At 40.4% G+C, this 16,849-nt stretch overlaps 1 non-coding gene across 1 annotated transcript; it reads left to right on the top strand.

The window, feature by feature from the left end:
* Nucleotides 1-221: 221 nt before the first annotated feature.
* Nucleotides 222-294, top strand: Trnav-cac (transfer RNA valine (anticodon CAC)). The gene has a single exon. It is a non-coding gene; the product is annotated as a tRNA-Val (tRNA).
* The last annotated feature ends 16,555 nt before the right edge of the window (nucleotides 295-16,849 follow it).

Below are 16,849 nucleotides of genomic sequence, written 5' to 3'. Positions count from 1 at the left end.
TCACTTCATAAATGCAAACTGTGGTGGTGCTGATGACGAATACCATAACAATGAAAATGATCATGTTTTTCATATTCAAGTCAATTAGAGAATTGTAGGTAAAGTAGGATTTCGTTTTTACCTAAGACTAAAATACCACCCTATCTATGGATAGATGTTTGTAGAGTGAATATGGGAAAGTATTGGCAATAATGGTCAAAAGTGGGTGAGAATTAAAGGCTGGGGATATAGCTCAGTTGGTAGAGTGTTTGCCTCACATGCACAAGGCCCTGGGTTCAATCCCCAGCACCACCGGAAAACAGTGGGTAGGAGTTAGGGATTCTAAGAGGTCTGTGATCTGAAGCCTATCATTTTCCGCAATGGCCACCAATTGGACCTTTTCTCCTGATCTGAGTTAACTTTAAGAAGCACGTGGGGAACAGCTGGCTACAGGCTGCTCACCAGGTGAAGTGGATCCTCAGAGTGGCCTCAAGGCCCTCAAGAGTTTGGGGGACTCCTTGCTGAGGGAGAGCCCTGGAGTCTGACACAGCTAAAGCAGCTCTGTCTTCATGGGTGTTGTATGTCAGGATCCTTATTAGGTATGACTGTGCAAAGGCTTCCTCTATTGTGGTGAAGTACACATAATGTAAAATTTACCATGTTTTTCTTTTTCTTTTCTCTTTTTTGGTGGTTCTGGGATTGAACCCAATGCCTTATGCATGCTAGGCATTGGATTCCAGTTGTCCAGGCTGGTCTTGCTAAGTTGCTGAGAATAGCTTTGAACTTGTGATCCTCCTGGCTCAACTTCCTGAGCCACTGGAATTGTAGGCATGCACCACCATGCTCGGCTCATTTCAACCACTTTTAAGTGTGTAGTTCAGTGACATTAAGTACACTCACACTGTTGTGCAACTATTCCCACTATCCAGTTCCACACTTGTTCATTCTTCCCAAACTATAACTCTGCACCTATGAAACGAATTCCTATTCTTCCCTTCCACTCCAGCCTATGGTAACCACTATACTATTTTCTGTCTTCGTGGATTTGTGTCTTCTAGGGACCTCACACAAGGGTGATCATATAGTATTTGTCTTTTTGTGACAGGTTTAATGCATTTAGCATAATGTGCTACATCCACAATGTAGCATGTGCCAGGATCTCCTTCCTTTTTAAGGCTGACTAATATTCCATTGTGTGGCGAGACCACACTGTTGGTCCATTCACCCATCAATGGCCCGTGGCAACTTTCATCTCGGCTATTAGCAGCTATAAAGCAGCAATGAACTTACTTGTAAGTCAGATTTCTATGACCACTTATGGTACATCACCCATCCCTGTTGGGTATTTTATTGTTGTTCTTTTTATCAGTCTACTCCCCCTTGGCTCCATGGGGTCTTCTCCCAAATCTGTCACCCTTCCCAGTTCTCATGGTCTGAGTCATGGCCAGCGAGCATAAGAAGGGGACTTCAAGGGATTTCTCTCTCCTTCAATAAGCTTCTCCCACGCTCAGTGTCTGCTTTTCTAGCTCTGTTCCCACATGCCAGATAACTTGGTCACTACACAATGTCCCCGCTCCCGACCAGAGGTGAACTGCTCAGTGTGGAAAGGTGGTGGCATTTTTTCAGGCTAACTTACCCCTCCAGACAGGAGAATCCCATAGAATTTACATGCAGGAAAAGAGTATTAAAAATAAATAAATAAAACGATCACAACTTGAGCGGAAATGGAAGTGATTCTGTCTCCAACTTTTCCCCCCTCTTACTTCTTTCTCCTTTTGGATTCTGCAAAAGCCACAAAAGGGTTAAATACTTTGCCATGAGGTGGGATAAACTTCTCAGATCTGTGGTCTGCTTGATTGTCCTGACACCCCCCTGTGTGGGATGCCCGGCTCCTTTGTTGATTATAATGACACATCTTCATTATTGTTCTAATATTCCTTTTTAAAAAAGCACACCCTAATCTTTCTCTGGTGCCAATGACTCTTACAATGCGGAGATGTTTTATTTCCCCCCTCTCCCATCTTCCCTTCACTCTCTATTGTTGCCATAGTCACGATGGGACATAGCCCTGGCGCAGGGTGGTTTCTGTACTGTACCGCCCTGAGCTTATTGTTTAAATCTGTATTATTCCACTGTTCTGAAGATTTACATTTTTAATGGCTCATTTATGTAATCCCATAAATAAAGTAGCAAAAAAAAAAAAAAAAAGCATCCCACACAAATGAGTGAATCAGAGTTTGAAAAAGGCTCCTAAAGCAGGTCACCCAGGGTCTCAGCTGCGGGGCCTTGATTGGTGTGGCCGGTGTTAGCCAGGGTGGCAGTGGGCTTAAGACCACCCAGTCTGCGCCCAAATGGGGCATTACCAAGGAAAAGCAGGATGGTGCTGGAGTTCAATCTCCCCTATTTATCAGAGAATGCAGTTCTACTGCAAAATCCATTTCAGTCTAAGACTCATTTACCTTATTGCCTCGACAGCTGCACCTCTCTCTGGCAGAGAAGTTTCTACGATTAGCTTTTTCCCTCCTAGCAGCTGATGTTTCCCCCTGCCCTCCCCTTTCTTCTTCTTCTTAACCAATATATTCCTGGGGCTGCTAAATTCTGTCTAAAGAGCCTGTGAATTCAAGCACCTGCCTCAAGAATGTATTTGACACACTGAACAGACATATAGTTTGAATAATGCACTGTCGGGCCTCCCTCTACCAGTTTCTCTCTTCATCTTCCCTCTGCCCCTGCCTGAAAAGCTTTAGTGAACCTCAGCTCCTTTGGGCAAGTTTGTACTAATTAAGCACAAATGAAGAAAATGGACAAAATATAGCTGAATCAGCACATGCCAAACCCTCTGTCCTGGGTCTCTGTCCAGACTGAATGCAAAACCATCTTTTCTAACTTGGCAGAATGCTGAGTTCCAGGTACCCCTTTAATGGTCACTGTTTAAGTCTGTCACTCGAAACATGTTTGGCTTTTGCATTTTATAGCAAACTGTGACGATGGGATCGGAGTCCTCGATCCGTAACCCTCTCTGTCTTCCCCACACCTTTGCAGGGGCCCTTGTGTATGATTGTCCAACAGAATTGCACAGTTGGTGGTTTGTGAGTGGTGTGGGACCCCAGCCATAGAAAAAACAGAGGAATTTTAAAGTTCTCTAAATATATATATGAATATCATAATATATTCAAATGTGGATTTAAAATAATGGCAAGAAAGTATTAGTGTCTCCATGAACCTATTTCTCAAATGTGGAAAAGTGACTTCTAAACTTGGCAAAATGAGGATTTTTAACCCACAATTCCAACCCTGGGGTTTTATGAGAAAGAGAAATGCATTTTTCTCTTACCGCTTCCTGGAGGGAAAAACACTCTTTTAGCCAAAGAAGCAATCCTAGAGCTGGTTGTCCATTCTCCCTAAGAAGGACGGGGAGGTGGAATAATGGATGCACAGGCTTGGGAGTCAGAAGCCCAGGCTTGAGTCTGATGACTGCAAATTAGCTGGGGATGCTGCACAAGCCCCCAGTCTTCAGATACAGGTCCTGGGAAATCCGCGAGAACTTCTTTTTCTCTACTGTCATACCCCCATCACCCAGAACAGTACCTTGCATTGACATCTCATGTGACACATGGCAGTCCTACTGACTGATTGAATGAGAGAAGAATCTATATGAGCCCTTATGTGTTCATATGTGCACCATCATGTGGGTGTTCTCTTGAAATATAAAGATTTGTGGGCTTTTTTGCTGGGCGTGGTGGTGCACACCTGTAATCCCAGCAGCCTGGGAGGCTGAGGCAGGAGGATGGGAGTTCAAAGCCAGCCTCAGCAACTGCAAGGTGCTAAGCAACTCAGTGAGACCTCCTGTCTCTAAATAAAATACAAAATAGGGCTGGGGATGTGGCTCAGTGGTTGAGTGCCCCCAAGTTCTATCCCTAATACCACTCCCCGGCCCTGCCAAAATAAAAGATTTCTGGGCTTTTTGTTTTTGTAGTGCTGTGGATAGAGAACCCAAAGCCTCTTAAGCACTAGGCCAGTGCTGTACCTCTGAATTCCACCTCCACCATTGTGCAGCCTAAGAGGACTTCTACGAGTTAATGTGCATGGCGATGGACACCTACTGTAGAAGGGATAGAAACCAGTTTTCTCATTAGACTTTTTTGTCTTCTACAATATTTCCTTTGGGAAAATCCAAGCATCATTAATAGGGTTATTGACTTTCTTTAAAAGACCAGAAGGAAGCAGGGTACAGTGGCACATACATGCCTGTAATCCCAGTGACTCAGGAGGCTGAAGCAGGAGGATGACAAGTTTGAGGCCAGCCTCAGCAACCCTATCTCAAAAGTGGGGGAGTGCTACGGTGATGTGGCTCAGTGGTAAAGCAACCCTGGATTCTATCCTCAGTCAAAAAATAAGGAGGAGGAAGAGGAGGAGGAGGAGGAGAAGGAGGAGGAGGAGGAGGAGGAAGAGAGGAGGAAGGGGGGCAAGAAATTCCATCATGTTGTCTTTCATATACAAAACGATGATTTTTTTTTTTGGTACCAAAAATTGAACCTAGGGGTGCTTAGCTGCTTAGCCACTGAGCCACATTCCCAGCCTTTTTTATTTTTTATTATTTTGAGAAAGGGTCTCCCTAAATTGCCTAGGGCCTTGCTGAGTTGCTGAGAGTAGCTTTGAACCTGTGATCCTCTTGCCTCAGCCTCCCAAGTCATTGGATTATAGGCATGTGCCACTGGGCCAGGCTAAAAGTGATGCTTAAATTTTTTAAAAAAATGTTGGGGCTGAGGATGTGGCTCAAGTGGTAGTGCCCTGGCCTGGCATGCTCGAGGCCCTAGGTTCGATCCTCAGCGCCACATAAAAATAAATAAAGATACTGTGTCCACCAAAAAAATAAATAAATATTTTTTAAAAATGTATTATTGTGGATAGATTTGCCCTGAATCATCTACAAGAACTGCCTGGTCCTCTTTGTGATCCTGGTCCAATAGTGAACTGAGATCATTTTGGGGGCTAAAAGAGAGGTCAAGTCATTCAGCTATGTCATTTAAAAACCCTTATATTTCTGAGGACAGAGTTTATGGTTATGATTGCCTCACGGTGAGTTGTGACTAGTCGGCTAAAATGCCTTAGCCCAAACAAAATCAGCACAAGATAAATCCTGAATGTAATAGATAGGGAAAACGGTTAGCCTGAGGAAAACCACATTTCATTTCTCTCTCACACAGAACGCGTCTCACACCCATATGCATGGAATGGGAGTGGTTTCCCCACACACCAGGCAAGCCCTCGGTGGACACCAACTGTGGGTTCTCTAATTTAATTCAACTCTTCCCCTGTCTTCCTGGAGATAACGTTAGCTCCCACCGTTTGAGGGCTCGGTCCCACAAAACTGCTCCCCACTTCAGGTACCATTTGAAGCGCCAGGTTGCTTTGCTAGTGCTCTGACCCACTAGCTGTGGATCCGGAATCCCACCACCCCTTCCTCAGGTTCAGCTCATTTTCCAGAATGCCTCTCAGAACTCAGTCCATACGCAGGTGTGTTTTCCTATCACAAAGGCTGCAGATGGAGGCCAGGTAGGGAAGGACGAGGAGCGTCCACGCTGTTGCCTGTGCACCACTGTCCAGTCTTCCATGTGGTCAGCAATTTAGAAGTCCAGCACATCTTGTTTAAGAGCTGTTGGTGTTACTTTATGGTAGTAGGAATTGAACCCAGGGGTGTTCTACCACTGAGCTGCATCCCTGACCCTTTTTATTTTCTAATTTTGAGACAGGGTCTTGCTAATTTGCCAAGTTTAGCCTTGAATCTGAGATCCTCCTGTCTCAGTCTCCTAAGTAGCTGGGATTACAGGTGTGTGCCACTACCCATGGTTTAAGAGTTTTTATTGGGCTTAATCTCCAGTCACATCTCATCTAGAAGGTCAGTGGGTAGGACTGGAAGTTTAAATCCTCTAATCACTTGGTCATTCTGGTGGCCAGCCCCAACCTGAGATTGTCCACCCTAAATCACTTCATTAGCATAAATTCAGATGTGATCAAAATAAGCTTATTATAAATAGCAGAAAATATTCCCATCATTGGGGAAATTCTGTGGGTTTTTGTTCCTATGCCAGGAACAAGGGACACAAAGACTAAATATTATGCCACAGTTTACTCTAGAAGTTTGTCACATAGGTGTGGACACAGATGAGAGACAGCCACCAGAACTCAGAGCTGAGGACTTTTTCCCTTGTAAGGTCAATGGCAGTAATCCCACCATGCCTCACTTCTGTGCTTATTTCCAAACCAGACAGGACATCAGTCACCCCAGGGACTCTTACCCTAATAGCATTCTAGAGTCACCTAACACTGTGCCTTTCAAATTTGTTTCACTTTTTTCACCAACCTACAGTAAAAAGTCCATTTTAAGTTTGTGTTCAATGTGCACACACACATAAACACCTGCATTAGACAAACAAATCATTTTCAAAACAAGTTTATATAAAGTTTATCTGATGTGCTTTTATATTTTTAATTCTATTATATCTGAAAGGAAAGTGAGGAACCGGGAGGTGGGTGAGTGAGAAATGAAAGACAGAGACCAGGCAGAGATACAAACAAGAGTTTATTTGTCAGAGCTGACAAATAAAGGCCATCTCTCCACAGACAGAGAGAGGCAAAACAGGCTTGGGGTTCGGGACTTTTATGGGGCAGGCTCAGGGATTAGAGCCAGGTGGGTCCTAATGTGGGCGGTCAAGGGTGGGGTTGGTATGAGGGAGAGGTGAGCCTTTCTCAGAAACGCCCTGGGCAGCTGTCACTTAAGATGGCCATCCAGATGCTAAGCAAGGACCTTACAATATCTATTCCCTTTCAACGATTTGAAAGCTCAGTCATGACCCAGTAAATTGATTTGTAACCCAGCAAGTTGCCTTCTTGCTTAAGTGAAACCTGGCCTCCCAGGAACATGGCTTTCACTGTTTCTCTTAGAGACTTTGCTCCCGTTCCTGAATATCACATACTCCTTCTTGGCCTGCTGCTCTTTCCTCAATCTCCCTCCCAACCTCCCAGCTCCTTCAACATTGGCCATTCCTCCTTGTCATTGTCATGTACCAATCTCCTCATCAATCTCCCTCATTTATTGAATATTGTGGTCCCTGGAAGACTTCTTCTCTCCATAAGTACTTCCCTGTCATGAGGAGTAATTTCAACATCCTTATAGTTGATCCATCCATCCAACATGTTCACCGCTTGGTTCCTTGATGTCTTCACCATCTGCTAATTCTTGCTTTCTCCTCTAGTGCCTCTAACTGATTAGAACCTCCTTTGTGTGTGTGTGTGTGTGTGTGGTACTGGGGATTGAACCCAGGGCCTCATATATACCAGGCAAGCACTCTATCTAGCCTAGCCCAGGACCTCCAATTTGTTGACTTCACCTCTTCTCTGTCAATCATCCCTGCCATGACCTCCTGTTTAGGGTAGAGACTCTGGTGTAGACCCTTGGTTTCCTTATCCCTCCACTACAATTACCTGGGGGAAAAGTAAACCCTGGTTAGATCCAGCTTTCTGCCTTCTCTGGATGGTGCCAGATCAGCTGAATATGACTTTAAAAAATGTACACCAGGCTGGGTGTGGTGGTGCATGCCTCTAATCCCAGAGGCTCTGGAGATTGAGGCAGGATTGTAAATTCAAGGCCAAACCCAGCAATTTGGTGAGGCCCTAAGCAACTTAGTGAGACCCTGTCTCAAAAAAAAAAAAAAAAAAAAAAATTGCACCAGGCAGATGGCCCTCAAACTATATTTACTACTGCAAATGGCACTGTCCATCCACCCTACTCTGTCTTTATCAAATTAGATGTCTGCTCTCCAAGGCAACTATTTCGTACCATCTGTTCTCTAGTCTCAAACCCAAACTTATACATGCACTAATCCCTACATTGACCTCTTTAAACCATCCTGCACCGGGCTCCCACAGACCAGGCTAAAAATAAAGATGGAGTCATTCATGTTAAGGTTTAATGTTATCAAGCTCAAACAAGCTGTTTATTTGACTTTGTGAAAAATCAGAATTAGAGAGTTCCTTCTAAATTAGAGAGATAACAGCCAATTTCCCCAAATAAGATCATTTCAATTGGCATGATAATAAAGTTCTCTCTGCTTTAATCCTTACACACAGAGAAGTAACTTGATAGTAATCAATCAGTTATTTTTCTATCATTCTATTTCATGTACCTGCCTTATAAGGAAAGTAACTTTGAAAGGACCATTTTTTTTGTTCTTTGCTGTCTTCAATCCTTCCCTGTTTATAAAACCAACTCCTCTGCTCTGCTCACTGGAGCACAAATTCTATTTTATACAATGAATGTTACCCAATTCAAGAAACAAAAATAAGATCTTTAACCCTGCCTATAAGCCTAGTGTCTTGGGAGGCTGAGGCAGGAGGATTGTAAGTTTGAGGCCTACCTCAGCAACTTTGAAGCAAGCTTGGGAAACTTAGTGAGACCGTGTCTCACAACAAAAAAGGGCTGGGGATAGAGCTCAGTGGTAAAGTGCCACAAAGTATAAATTAAATGAACAAATAAAACTGTTGTAATCCATTGATGATTTTTTTAAAGACAGGATCTCACTATGTTGCCCAGCCTGCCCCTGAGCTCTTAGGTTCAAGAAACCCCAAGGAACTGGGACTACAGGCATGAACCACCATGCCTGGCTTCCATTGATGTTCTTAACTGAAACAATTATTCCTGTCTCATGATGGTGTTCTACTTGCACCAATCTCTGTACATTCTGACATTTTCCAAACCCAGTGCATCAAAAAATAAAACATTTTAAAATTCAACTTTCAGGTAACAAGAGTTCATTAATTATTTTCAGTTTCTCTGTACCTATCTGTCTATACTCAATTCTACCAGCATCTCAGACACTGTAGTCCTAGGGATTCGACCCAGCTGGTAAGTGTGGCCCTTACTCATCAGTTTGCCTCATCCCAGGTGCAGGGAGAAAGCACCTGCTCACCAGATATCCTAACTGGTGTGCAATCTGTTGTCACTGTTTGGGATAGGAGGGATCGGAGTTGAACCGAAACAACCAAATCAAAGGAAGAGTCAAATCTCATTTAGAGTGACCAGAGTTTTTATTCTTTCTATAGTTTAAATAATAAATTCAAAGAATGAACTCATCCTGGTCAAACAATAAACAATAGAAGCCAAGAATTTATAAGATGTGTAGAAGTTGGAATACAGAATTTCTCCCAACTAAATATTTATATTGTAAAGTCACCGATTAGTATTAGTAAGTCATTAGTTAATATCATTACTCATTAAAAAAATCTTTTTGTTTATAACCTTGCCCTGACTTTTTTCCTCTTTATTTCATGTAATAAAAATAATTACAATTTTACTGCTGGGGAGTAGCTCAGTTGTAGAACATTTGCCCAGTTTGTGTGAGACCCTGGGTTCAATTCCCAGCACCGTCAAAGAGAAAAAGAAAAACAGCTACAAAGACTATCTTGAAGAAAGTTACAAACAAGGAATAAAATCCAAAACCTTTTGTACAGCAGTGTTTTAGAAAAATGTGATTGTACTTGGACATATTTTCATTCATATTCCAGACATATCTTGTCTATTAGACAAATAGCTTTTAAAAGGTTTGCACTGAGAACTAGCTGTTCAGTCTCTCCTATTTAAAATAGTCAGCGTCTGAAAGCCGTTATTTAGCTGACCATGTAGTGAAGTCATTTGAATGATTACTGTAAAACAGGATTTAAGAGGAAAATAAATGAAAGGGGAAAAGTAATTTTGTGATCATTTCAAAGCTCTAAACACATGGGGCCGGGTGCCATGACACAATTATTCTCTCTTGCCTTTAGACACAGGAATGGTAGATGGATTTCCTTTGAAAAAGGAGTTCCTTCTAAATCAACAGTCTACAGTCAAAGTAAAGAGCTGGCAGAAAGTTATGTTTTAGAATCTGCTTACAACCAGTGTGAAGGCATTAACCAAACAAGGACCTGGGACCAAATGCCAAGGAGGACATGCAAGTCATGCTGAAAACCCTATATGTTAGGCCTTCCATGACCAGAATCCATCTTTCTGCAAGGATGTCCTGTACCTTATGTATTTTTGAGTTCTCCTGAAAAAATAATTAGTAGGAGCTATTCCAAATGAATGAGAAATGCAAGTGGTAACCAGCTTGCAGAGATACACACAAAAAAAACCCAATTCTGTTTGTTGGGAGAAATGCTACCCCCTCCTGCTACATTATTCCATTGATGGAGAAACATTTACATCTCCTTTGTTACTAGTTTTCTGTAGAAATTTTATAATCACTGGGCAACTCTATTACACTTCGCTTGAGAAGCAACACTGAGTAGCTAGACTCATGTTTTTATTCCACAGCCAAAAAGAAAAAAAAAAACTTTTTCTGTGTTTTTTTTTTTTTTGAAACGTTAGTCTATCATACATCAAACCTGTCAAGCTTTTTCATTAAAGTTCATGGTTTTTAAGTTCATTGTAAATAACTCAAATTGATTTTACAAAAGAGGGGAAAAAAGTCTTGCCCCGATGTTGGGCATTACAAACTGTAATAATATCCCTTGTCAAATGGGATTTCTCAAGTGGCTTTCTAAAGAAGGGAAAAAAGGATTTGACTAAATAAAAATATTTTGAGATTAAAACCAGTGTTATACTTTGATTGTGGGTTGACTTCTTTTAAGTGTAGAAGTTTTTGCATACACACACACACACACACACACACACACACACACACACAATCAGTAGCTATGTTTTTCAAGCAAGGCATGCTAGATTTCACAGTTTGAGGTCCTTAAGAATTATTTGGTTGGAAAAGAAGTAAATGGCTTTCATCTGCATCTGTGCATTTGCTGATAGCTCTGTAAATATTTTCAAAATATTCAATTCCTTGGATTTTCCCTTTCCAAAGTAACGAAAAAGACATCTTCCCTGCATTTATTCAGACAGGGTCATTGCAGCTTGCCACTTAGAATCAGCTACCCTTCAATCATGGAAGCAGAACCAGGATGAGTGGTATGAAATAAGAAGAGGCTTTCATAGTTGTAGAAGTTGGGGAAAGCCCTGGCTTCTGTGTTCTGGGGTGGGCATGAAGTTGCTGTAGGTCAGCCAGGCCAGCAGTCAGGAAAAATCCTGGACATGAAACAAGATAAACAAGACAAACCAGAAACTGCAAGAATAGACTGGAATCTGTGACTGTTTCCTATCACCTCTAACCTTGATAGCTGGGGTAACCTAGTGAAGCTGGTATTCAGTTGCATCTGTGCTGGCCCCAGATTCAAGAGGAGCTGAAGGAGTGATTGGTTGGGGCTGGTGGCAGCACCTGTGGCTTGCACCAATCTGTAGAGCTTAATGGATATTGCTCACTTATATTTTTCAAGTCAGGCCAAATTTTCCCATGGCCAATTGAAGCAGACCAGAGACCCTCACCCAGATTACACTCACCATAATTAAACAGAAACCCCCACCATATTTGTAACATGTAAGTTTTTCTTCTTGTCAGAAGAGTTTTACAAAGGGTATCAATAGGGTATAAGCAAAAATTTCTGCAGAGGGCATTGTGGTTTGTATCTTTTTCTTTCTTGGAAATGCCAGATTTGCAGAAAAGAATGATCTATTTCTTTTTCCTACTACTGAGTTTATTCTGTTTATTAGTGATTTCTCAACTTATCTCCTCAAATGCAGGACACTGAGAGCAGGGACCTTGTCTTATTCCTCTCTGTTTTCCTCTTTTCCTTCCTCCTGTTCAGTCCCACCCCAACCCCTGTTCAGTCCCACCCCAACCCCTGCATGCACGTAGTACAGGCTCAACAAATAGTCATTTAGCATGTTAATTAAATGTTGTTAATTTATATTTCTTGTTCTTTGCTTTATGTTGGATCCTACTAGTATAGGCACAGATTATCTCCAGGTTGATTATGGCTTCCTTTCACAAGGTTCCTGTTTTCACACAACATCCTGAGATTCTTACCTTTATCTTGCACTGGGCTTTCTTGCTTGCTTTGTCTTTCCCTCAATTCCTTCCTTCCCCTTTCTTTTCCTTCCTTCCTTCCTTTGTTGTTCCTTTTTTTCTCTCTTCCTCCTTCTTTCTCATTATCTCTAGAGAACAAACATCATCTATCACTCTGGAGTCCATTCTTGGTAGACAAATCATTGCTAATAAGCTATGGTAGTTGAAAAGAAAAACAAGATACACAATTATATATAGAATATCATTGTAACTGTTTAAAAGAGCTGTGGTAAAGTGAATAATGGCTTCCTAGTACATCCAGATCCCAATCCTTGGAACCCATCCATTTTACCTTATATGGTAAAAGAGACTGCATAAAAGTGATTAAGTTAAAGATCTTGAGAAGGAAAAGTTACTCTGGATCATTTCAGTGAGCCCTAAATGTAATTACAAGAGTCTGTAAAAGGAAGCAGAAGATCCAGCTATAGAGAGGAAGGCAATGGGATGATGGGAACAAATGTATTAGTCAGGGTTCTCTGGAGAAACAGAATCAATAGGAAGTATGATTATAAAAAGGGGGATTTATTAGATTGGCTTACACAACTAGAAGATGGATAGTCCACAATGGCCATCTGCAGGCTAGAAAGTTGGGGGAACAAGTAGCTATGTTTACTAATTAAATTGTCTATGTTTACTAATTAAGTTGAACTCTTCATTAAAAACCTTCCCAATGGGATATGAAATCAACATATAACACAAAAAATCAATAGTTTTTTTATACACCAATGGTGAATTTTCTAAAAAAAGAAATCAGCAAAGCAATTCCATTCATAATAGCCTAAAGCCCAAAACAAACAAACAAGCCAAACCTAGGGATAAATCTAACCAAAGGAGGTGAGAAACCTCTATGAAAGGGCTGGGGATGTGGCTCAAGGGGTAGCGTGCTCGCCTGGCATGCGTGCGGCCCGGGTTCGATCCTCAGCACCACATACCAACAAAAATGTTGTGTCCGCCGAAAACTAAAAAATAAATATTAAAATTCTCTCTCTCTCTCTCTCTCCTCTCTCACTCTCTCTTAAAAAAAAAAAAACTCTATGAAAATTATAGAACAAGCTGGGTGTAGCAGTGCATGCCTGTAACCCCAGTGACTTGGGAGGCTGAGGCAAGAGGATCACAAGTTCAAAGCCTGGCTCAGCAATAGCAAGGCCCTAAGCAACTTAGATAGAGACCCACACAGACACGGTCAGTGATCTGATCCTTAACAAAAGTGCCAAAAACATAAATTGAAGAAAATACAGCCTTTTTAACAGATGATGCTGGGAGAACTGGATATCCATGTGTATAAGAATGAAATTAGATCCCTATTTCTCACTCTGCACACAAGTTAACTCAAAATGGACCAAAGACCTAAAAATTAGGCCAGAAAATTTGTAACTGCTGGAAGAAAAGGTAGGGCCAACCCTCCAACATATTGGTGTAGGCTCTGAGCTGTGCAATAGGACTCCAAAAGTTCAGGAAATGATCTCAGGAATTGATGAGTGGGATGGCATCAAATTAAAAAGCTTTTACACAACAAAGAGAATGAAGAGAGAACCTAGAAAATCTTTTGCTAGCTACTCTTCTGATAAAGAATCAATATCCAGAATATATAAAGGACACACACAAAAAAACTTAATACCAAAAAAATCAATAAATGGGCAAGTAAACTAAACAGACTCTAAAAAGAAGTACAAATGACCATTTGCTAATGTACGAAAAAAGCTCAACATCTTTATCAATTAGAGAAATGCAAATCAATACTACAATGAAATTTCATCTCACTCCAGTACAATGGCAACCATCAAGAATACAAATAACAAAAAATAAATACTGGAGAGGATGTGTAGGAAAATAATACTTTTACATTGTTGATAAAATTGTAAATAATACAACCACTATGTAAATGTATGTGGAGTTTCCTCAAAAGACTGTGAATGGAACCACTATATAACCCAGCTGTACCTCTGCTTGATATTTATCCTAAAGAATTAAAGTCAGAATACCACATCAATGCATGCATATCCATGATAAAGAAAATGTGTTATACATATGCCTTGGAGTTTTATTCAGCCATAAAGAAGAATAAAATTGTCACTCGCTAGTAAATGAATGGAACTGGAAACATCGTGCTAAGTGAAATAAGCTAGACCCAGAAAGTCAAGGGTTGAATGTTTTTTCTCATCTATGGAAGCTAGAGCAAAGTAAGGAAAAAAGGTGGGGCAGATCCCACAAAAATAGAAGGCAGATCAGTGGAGTGGAGAAAGGGGGTTGAGAAAAAGGGAAGAGGGATGGAAAAGAGAGAAAATGTAGAATGGAATAAAAAAATTGTGCTATGTGCATATATGAATATACCATAGTGAATGCCACCTTTATGTAATATAAATCACCAATTAAAAAATAATAAATAAATAGAAGAAAGACTAGTAGAGGAAGGGGAATAGAGGTGAGGAGGGGTGAGAAAGAGAAAGTGCTGGGAACTGAAATGGAGTAAATTATATTTCATGTATGTATGATTATGTCAAAATGAACCCACTATTATGCATAACTATAATGTACTAATAAAAACAGTTATAAATCTTTAAAAATAAAAAAAACATACTAAAATACAAAAAAAATCAAATAAACAATAACAGCAAAACACAGATTGAAGAGACAGAAGAAGCATCAGAACCCAGACTCATATATGGCAAAAATGTTGGAATTATTAAACTATAAATTTAAAACATTCATGATTAGTATAGAGTCATCCCTTGTTATCCATGAAAAATTGATTCCAGGAGACCCCCTCCCCCATACCCAAATCCTAATGCCTAAGTGTTTTATATAACATGGTGTTGTATTTGCATATAATCTATGTACATCCTCCCATAAAGTTTAAATCATCTCTAGATGACTTATAATACTTAATACAATGTAAATCCTATGTAAATAAATATTGTACTGTATTATTTAGAAAATAATGACAAGAAAAATGTCTGTACATGTTCAACACAGATACTTTTCATCTTGTTGAATCCGTGGATTTGGAGCCTGCAGATATGGAGAACTTACAAGAAGGGAAAACTAGAGATCAGTGTCTCTCATGAATATAGAAGGAAAAACCCTCAATAAAATATTAGCAAATTAGATCCAAAAACATATAAAAAGAATTATGCAAAAATGACTGAGATCTATTCCAGGTATGCAAGGCTGGTTCAACATTACAAAATCAATTGAAGGAATCCATCTATTGGGGAAAGTAGACAACATGCAAGAATGGATGGGTAATGTAAACTTGCATGTGGAAACTCTAAGAAAGGATTTTAAAATGCCAGGAAAAAATAAAAACAAAAGAAATGAAGAATACTTTCAATGAACCTATTAATAGACTTGCCACAGCCAAAGAGAGAACTGGTGAACTTGGAGAAAATTCTATAGAAACTCTCAAACTAAAATGCAAAGAAAACTATAATTTAAAAGATAGAATTAAAAGATGGAATAGGATATTAAAGAGCAGTGGGACAGTTATAAAAAGTGTCATATATGCAAAGCAGAAAAAATAAAAGGAAGACAGAGGAACAGAAGAAATACTTGTAGTAAGAATGAAAGAATTTCTGAAAATTAATGGTAGGTACCGATCCACAGGTCCAGAAAGCTTGGGGGACAAGAGGAGGATGAATACCCAAAAATGTACATCTAAGCATTTCATATCCAAACTGCAGAAAATGAAAGACAGAAAATCTTGAGAAAAGAACAAGCCAACCAACCTAGAGGAAAATAAAACCTTTCCCTAGAGGAGCAAAAATAAGAGTTACATTGGATTACCCTTCAGGAACCATGTAATCAAGGCAAGAGGGGAGTGAGATGTTTAAAGTGCTGAAGAAAAAAAAAAATACCAATCTAGAATTCTGTTTCCAGCAAGGTAGAAAATAAATACTTTCTTAGACTAACCAAAATTAAGAACACTTGTTTGCCACTCAGGAAACATTACAAGAAAGTCTTTAGAAAGAATTCTTTTAACAAGAATTTTAGTGAAGAAATAAATGAGATAAAGTCCTTTAATTGTCTTAAACTTTTTTTTTTTTTCAGTCCTGGGGATTGAATCCAGGGTGTCATATATGCTAGGAAGTTCTCTATCACTGAGCTGCACCCCTGGCCCCTTTTTTAAAATTTAATTTTGAGACAGAGTTTTGTTAAATTGCCCAGGACCTCCTGCTTCAGCTTCCAGGGTAACGGGTGTTTTAGGCATATGACATCATACCTGGCTCTTAGTCTTACTTAATCCATGTTGAGGTTTGGATATAACGTGTTTCCCCAAAGCTCTTGTTAATACAGAAACACTCAGAGGTAAAATGATTGGGCTGACTGGGCAGTGACCCTGGGCAGGGGACGTGTGACTGGAGGAGGTGGGCTCCTGGGTACGCCCTGGAAGGTTGTTCTTCCTGTCACCCTTTCCCTTCTCTGTCTCTCTCTCTGCTTTCTGGCTGCCACGAGGGAAGTGGATTTCCTCCACTGGGCTCCTCCTCCATGATGTGCTTCCTCACTTGGGCCCAGACTAATGGAGTCAGCCATCTATGGACTGAACCTCTGACACCAGGAGCCAAAATAAACTTTTCCTCCCCTAAATTATTCTTGTTGGGTGTTTTGGTCACAGTGACCCATGACTCTAACACTCTAACATATCAAAATAATAATTGTTTAGAATAATAATACCAACAATATATTCCATGGATATAGGTGTGAGTGAGGGAGATGAATGAGAGCAATATTTTAAGGGATGGAAGGAAGGAATCAAGACTACTTAGAGATACTTGTACTATGTATAGTGGATAATACTATTCCTACTGTTATTGGAAAGTGGACTTAGATTGTAAGTAAGCACTTGCTAAGCATACATTTACTTTGTAAAAAGTAAATAT

The sequence above is a fragment of the Urocitellus parryii genome, chromosome 2 (genome assembly GCF_045843805.1).
Source record: "Urocitellus parryii isolate mUroPar1 chromosome 2, mUroPar1.hap1, whole genome shotgun sequence".
Classification (NCBI taxonomy): domain Eukaryota; kingdom Metazoa; phylum Chordata; class Mammalia; order Rodentia; family Sciuridae; genus Urocitellus; species Urocitellus parryii.
Note: the sequence above shows the minus strand (reverse complement) of the source record. Positions and strands in the feature narration are given on the sequence as shown.